Source organism: Nicotiana sylvestris, chromosome 9 (genome assembly GCF_000393655.2).
Source record: "Nicotiana sylvestris chromosome 9, ASM39365v2, whole genome shotgun sequence".
In the NCBI taxonomy this organism is placed as follows: domain Eukaryota; kingdom Viridiplantae; phylum Streptophyta; class Magnoliopsida; order Solanales; family Solanaceae; genus Nicotiana; species Nicotiana sylvestris.
In genome coordinates this window covers 112,131,512-112,138,992 of record NC_091065.1, presented here as the reverse complement: position 1 = coordinate 112,138,992, position 7,481 = coordinate 112,131,512, and positions in this window count along the sequence as shown.

Below are 7,481 nucleotides of genomic sequence, written 5' to 3'. Positions count from 1 at the left end.
CCCACATGAAGAACACGGGAATACAGTTAAAGTTTTGGCAATCAGGCACCCATCAGGAGAACAAGGGAATAAAATTAAAGTTTTGGCAATCAGGCGCCCACCTGGAGAACAAGGGAATACAGTTCAAGTTTCGGCAATCAGGCTCCCACCTGGAGAATAAGGAAATACAATTCAAGTTTTCGCAATCAGGCGCCCACCTGGAGAACAAGGGAATATAGTTCAAGTTTTGGCAATCAGGCGCCCACATGAAGAACAAGGGAATACAGTTAAAGTTTTGGCAATCAGGCGCCCATCTAGAGAACAAGGGAATACAATTAAAGTTTTGACAATTAGGCGCCCACCTGGAGAACAAGGGAATATAGTTCATATTTTGGAAATTAGGCGCAGAATGCAGCTCAGGTTTTGGCAATTAGGCTCCCACCTGGAGAACAAGGGAATACAGTTCAAGTATGGGCTATCAGTCACCCACCTGGAGAACAAGGGAATACAGTTCAAGTTTTCACAATCAGGCGCCCAACTGGAGAACATGGGAATATAGTTCAAGTTTTGGCAATTAGGCGCCCACATGAAGAACACGGGAATACAGTTAAAGTTTTGGCAATCAGGCACCCATCTAGAGAACAAGGGAATACAATTAAAGTTTCGGCAATCAGGCGCCCACCTGGAGAATAAGGGAATAAAATTCAAGTTTTCACAATCAGGCGCCCACCTGGAGAACAAGGGAATATAGTTCAAGTTTTGGCAATCAAGCGCCCACATGAAGAACAAGGGAATACAGTTAAAGTTTAGGCAATCAGGCGCCCGCCCATCTAGAGAACAAGGGAATACAATTAAAGTTTTGGCAATCATGCGCCCACTTGGAGAACAAGGGAATAAGTTCAAGTTTTGGCAATCAGACACCCACCCAAAGAACAAGGGAATACAGTTCAAGTTTGGGCAATCAGGCACCCACCTGGAGAACAAGGGAATACAGTTCAAGTTTTGGCAATCAGGCGCCCACATGGAGAACAAGGGAATACAGTTATATTTCTGCAATCAGGCGCCTCCCTAGAGAATAAGGGAATACAATTAAAGTTTATGCAATCATGCGCCCACCTGGAGAACAAGGGAATACAGTTCAAGTTTTGGCAATCAGGCGCCCACCTGGAGAAACAAGGGAATACAGTTCAAGTTTTTGTAATCAGGCGCCCACCTAGAGAACAAGGGAATACAGTTCAAGTTTTGGCAATCATGCGCCCACCTGGAGAACAAGGGAATACAGTTCACGTTTTGGCAACGCCCACATGGTGAACAAGGGAATACAGTTCAAGTTTTGGCAATTAGGCGCCTACATGGTGAACAAGGGAATACAGTTCAAGTTTTGGTAATCAAGCGGGTACCTGGAGATTAAGGGATTACAGTTCAAGTTTTGGCAATCAGGCGCCCACCTAAAGAACAAGGGAATATTGTTTCATGTTTTAGCAATCAGGCGCCCACCTGGAGAACAAGGGAATACAGTTAAAGTTTTGGCAATCAGGCACCCACCTGGAGAATAAGGGAATACAATTCAAGTTTTCGCAATCAGGCGCCCACCTGGAGATCAAGGGAATATAGTTCAAGTTTTGGCAATTAGGCGCCTACATGGTGAAAAAGGGAATACAATTCAAGTTTTGGCAATCAGGCGCCCACCTGGAGAACAAAGGAATATAGTTCAAGTTTTGGTAATCAAGTACCCACCTGGAGAACAAGGGATTAAAGTTCAAGTTTTGGCAATCAGGCGCCCACCTAGAGAACAAGGAAATACAGTTTCAAGTTTTGGCAATCAGGCGCCCACCTGGAGAACAAGGGAATACAGTAAAGTTTGGCAATCAGGCACCCACCTGTAGAATAAGGGAATACAATTCAAGTTTTTGCAATCAGGCGCCCACCTGGAGAACATGGGAATATAGTTGAAGTTTTGGCAATCAGGCGCCCACATGAAGAACAAGGGAATACATTTAAAGTTTTGGCAATCAGGCGCCCATCTAGAGAACAAGGGAATACAATTAAAGTTTTGACAATCAGGTGCCCACCTGGAGAACAAGGGAATATAGTTCATATTTTGGAAATCAGGCGCCCACCTAGAGAACAAGGGAATGCAGCTCAGGTTTTGGCAATTAGGCTTCCACCTAGAGAACAAGGAAATACAGTTCAAGTATGGGCTATCAGTCACCCACCTGGAGAACAAGGGAATACAGTTCAAGTTTTCGCAATCAGGCGCCCAACTGGATAACATGGGAATATAGTTCAAGTTTTGGCAATCAGGCACCTACATGAAGAACAAGGGAATACAGTTAAAGTTTTGGCAATCAGGCGCCCATCTAGAGAACAAGGGAATACAATTAAAGTTTTGACAATCAGGCGCCCACCTGGAGAACAAGGGAATATAGTTCATATTTTGGAAATCAGGCGCCCACTTGGAGAACAAGGGAATGCAGCTCAGGTTTTGGCAATTAGGCTCCCACCTGGAGAACAAGGGAATACAGTTCAAGTATGGGCTATCAGTCACCCACCTGGAGAACAAGGGAATACAGTTCAAGTTTTCGCAATCAGGCACCCAACTGGAGAACATGGGAATATAGTTCAAGTTTTGGCAATCAGGCACCCACATGAAGAACAAGGGAATACAGTTAAAGTTTTGGCATTCAGGCGCCCATCTATAGAACAAGGGAATACAATTAAAGTTTTGACAATCAGGCGCCCACCTGGAGAACAAGGGAATATAGTTCATATTTTGGAAATCAGGCGCCCAGCTGGAAAACAAGGGAATGCAGCTCAGGTTTTGGCAATTAGGCTCCCACCTGGAGAATAAGGGAATACAGTTCAAGTATGGGCTATCAGTCACCCACCTAGAGAACAAGGGAATACAGTTAAAGTTTTGGCAATCAGGCACCCACTTAGAGAGTAAGGGAATACAATTAAAGTTTTGGCAATCATGCGCCCACCTGGAGAACAAGATAATATATTTCAAGTTTTGGCAATCTGGTGCCTACCTGGAGAACAAGGGAATACAATTCAAGTTTTGGCAATGAAGCACCCACCTAGAGAACAAGGGAATACAGTTTCAAGTTTTGGCAATCAGGCGCCCACATGGAGAACAAGGGAAAATAGTTTCAAGTTTTGGCAATTAGGCGCCCACCTGGAGAACAAGGGAATACAGTTCAAGTGTCTGCAATCAGGCGCCCACCTGGAGAACAAGGGAATACATATCAAGTTTTGGTAATCAAGCACCTACCTGGAGAACAAGGGAATACAATTTAAGTTTTGGCAATCAGGAGCCCACCTGGAGAACAAGAGAATAAAATTTAAGTTTTGGCAATCGGGTGCCCACCTAAAGAACAAGGGAATACAGTTCAAGTTTTGGCAATCAGGCGCCCACCTGGAGAACAAGGGAATACAGTTTCAAGTTTTGGCAATAAGGCGCCCACATGGAGAACAAGGGAAAATAGTTTCATGTTTTGGCAATTAGGCGCCCACCTGGAGAACAAGAGAATACAGTTCAAGTTTCGGCAATCAGGCTCCCACCTGGAGAATAAGGGAATACAATTCAAGTTTTCGCAATCAGGCGCCCACCTGGAGAACAAGGGAATATAGTTCAAGTTTTGGCAATCAGGCGCCCACAAGAAGAACAAGGGAATACAGTTAAAGTTTTGCCAATCAGGCGCCCATCTAGAGAACAAGGGAATACAATTAAAGTTTTGACAATTAGGCGCCCACCTGGAGAACAAGGGAATATAGTTCATATTTTGGAAATTAGGCGCCCACCTGGAGAACAAGGGAATGCACCTCAGGTTTTGGCAATTAGGCTCCCACATGGAGAACAAGGGAATACAGTTCAAGTATGGGCTATTAGTCACCCACCTGGAGAATAAGGGAATAAATTTCAAGTTTTCACAATCAGGCGCCCACCTGGAGAACAAGGGAATATAGTTCAAGTTTTGGCAATCAGGCGCCCACATGGAGAATAAGGGAATACAGTTAAAGTTTAGGCAATCAGGCGCCCGCCCATCTATAGAACAAGGGAATACAATTAAAGTTTTGGCAATCAGTCGGCCACCTGGAGAACAAGGGAATATAGTTCATGTTTTGGCAATCAGGCGCCCACATAGAAAACAAGGGAAAACAGTTCAAGTTTTGGCAATCAGGCGCCCACCTGGAGAACAAGGGAATACAGTTCAAGTTTTGGCAATCAGGCGCCTACCTGGAGAACAAGGGAATAAAATAAAAAAAATTCAATCTGGCGCCCACCTGGAGAACAAGGGAATGCCACTCAGGTTTTGGCAATTAGGCACCCACTTGGAGAACAAGGGAATACAGTTCAAGTTTGGGCAATCATGCAACCACCTAGAGAACAAGGGAATACAATTAAAGTTTTGGCAATCATGCGCCCACTTGGAAAACAAGGGAATAAGTTCAAGTTTTTGCAATCAGGCACCCACCCAAAGAACAAGGGAATACAGTTCAAGTTTGGGCAATCAGGCACCCACCTGGAGAACAAGGGAATACAATTCAAGTTTTGGCAATCAGGCGCCCACATGGAGAACAAGGGAATACAGTTAAATTTCTGCAATCAGGCGCCTCCTTAGAGAATAAGGGAATACAATTAAAGTTTATGCAATCATGCGCCCACCTGGAAAACAAGAGAATACAGTTCAAGTTTTGGCAATCAGGCGCCCACCTGGAGAAACAAGGGAATACAGTTCAAGTTTTGGTAATCAGGCGCCCACCTAGAGAACAAGGGAATACAGTTCAAGTTTTGGCAATCATGCGCCCACCTGGAGAACAAGGGAATATAGTTCAAGTTTTGGCAACGCCCACATGGTGAACAAAGGAATACAGTTCAAGTTTTCTCAATTAGGCGCCTACATGGTGAACAAGGGAATACAGTTCAAGTTTTGGTAATCAAGCGGGTACCTAGAGATTAAGGGATTACAGTTCAAGTTTTGGCAATCAGGCGCCCACCTAGAGAACAAGGGAATACTGTTTCTTGTTTTGGCAATCAGGCGCCCACCTGGAGAACAAGGGAATACAGTTAAAGTTTTGGCAATCAGGCACCCACCTGGAGAATAAGGGAATACAATTCAAGATTTCGCAATCAGGCGCCCACCTAGAGATCAAGGGAATATAGTTCAAGTTTTGGCAATTAGGCGCCTACATGGTGAAAAAGGGAATACAATTCAAGTTTTGGCAATCAGGCGCCCACCTGGAGAACAAAGGAATATAGTTAAAGTTTTGGTAATCAAGTACCCACCAGGAGAACAAGGGATTAAAGTTCAAGTTTTGGCAATCAGGCGCCCACCTAGAGAACAAGGAAATACTGTTTCAAGTTTTGGCAATCTGGCGCCCACCTGGAGAACAAGGGAATACAGTAAAGTTTGGCAATCAGGCACCCACCTGTAGAATAAGGGAATACAATTCAAGTTTTTGCAATTAGGCGCCCACCTGGAGAACATGGGAATATAGTTGATGTTTTGGCAATCAGGCGCCCAGATGAAGAACAAGGGAATACAGTTAAAGTTTTGGCAATCAGGCGCCCATCTAGAGAACAAGGGAATACAATTAAAGTTTTGACAATCAGGGGCCCACCTGGAGAACAAGGGAATATAGTTCATATTTTGGAAATCAGGGGCCCACCTGGAGAACAAGGGAATGCAGCTCAGGTTTTGGCAACTAGGCTCCCACCTGGAGAACAAGGGAATACAGTTCAAGTCTATCAGTCACCCACCTGGAGAACAAGGGAATACAGTTCAAGTTTTCGCAATCAGGCGCCCAACTGGAGAACATGGGAATATAGTTCAAGTTTTGGCAATCAGGCACCCACATGAAGAACAAGGGAATACAGTTAAAGTTTTGGCAATCAGGCGCCCATCTAGAGAACAAGGGAATACAATTAAAGTTTTGACAATCAGGCGCCCACCTGGAGAACAAGGGAATATAGTTCATATTTTGGAAATCAGGCGCCCAGCTGGAAAACAAGGGAATGCAGCTCAGGTTTTGGCAATTAGGCTCCCACCTGGAGAATAAGGGAATACAGTTCAAGTATGGGCTATCAGTCACCCACCTGGAGAACAAGGGAATACAGTTAAAGTTTTGGCAATCAGGCACCCACTTAGAGAGCAAGGGAATTCAATTAAAGTTTTTGGCAATCATGCGCCCACCTGGAGAACAAGATAATATAGTTCAAGTTTTGGCAATCTGGCGCCTACCTGGAGAACAAGGGAATATATTTCAAGTTTTGGCAATCAGGCGCCCACCTAGAGAACAAGGGAATACAGTTGAAGCTTAGGCTGCAGGCGCCCACCTGGAAAACAAGAGAATGCATTTCAAGTTTTCTCAATCGGGCGCCCACCTAAAGAACAAGGGAATACAAATTAAGTTTTGGCAATCAGGCGCACCCACCTGGAGAACAAGGGAATACAAATCATGTTTTTGCAATTAGATGCCCACCTGTTTTGGCAATCAGATGCCCACCTGGAGAACAAAGGAAAACAGTTTCATGTTTCGGCAATCAGGCGCCCACCTGCAGAACAAGGGAATACACTTCAAGTTTTGGTAATCAGGCGCCCACTTGGAGAACAAGGGAATACAGATCAAGTTTTTGTAATCAAGCACCCACCTGGAGAACAATGGATTACCGTTCAAGTTTATGTAATCAGGCACCCACCTGGAGAAGAAGGGAATACAGTTCAAGTTTGGGCAATCAGGCACCCACCTGGAGAACAAGGGATAACAATTCAAGTTTTGGCAATCCGGCGCCTACCAGGAGAACAATGGAATACAATTAAAGTTTTGGCAATCAGGCGCCCACCTGGAGAACAAGGGAATACAGTTCAAGTTTTGTCAATCAGGCCCCTACTTGGAGAACAAGGTAATACAATTAAAGTTTTCGCAATCAGGCGCCCACCTGGAGAGCAAGGGAATACAATTAAAGTTTTGGCAATCAGGCGCCCACCTGGAGAACAAGGGAATATAGTTCATGTTTTGGCAATCAGGCACCCACATGAAGAACAAAGGAGTGCAGTTGAAGATTTGGCAATCAGGCGCCCACCTAGAGAACAAGGGAAAACAATTAAAGTTTTGGCAATCAGGCGCCCACATGAAGAACAAGAGAATACAGTTAAAGTTTTGGCAATCAAGCGCACACCTATAGAACAAGGGAATACAATTAAAGTTTTGGCAATCTGGCGCCCACCTAGAGAACAAGAAAATACAGTTCAAGGAGAACAAGGGAATACAGTTTAAGTTTTGGCAATCAGGCACCCACCTGGAGAACAAGGGAATATAGTTAAAGTTTCTGCAATCAGGCGCCTACCAGGAGAACAAGGGAATACAATTAAAGTTTTGGCAATCAGGCGCCCACTTGGAGAACAAGGGAATACATTTTCAAGTTTTGGCAATCAGGCGCCCACATGGAGAACAAGGGAAAATAGTTTCAAGTTTTGGCAATTAGGCGCCCACCTGGA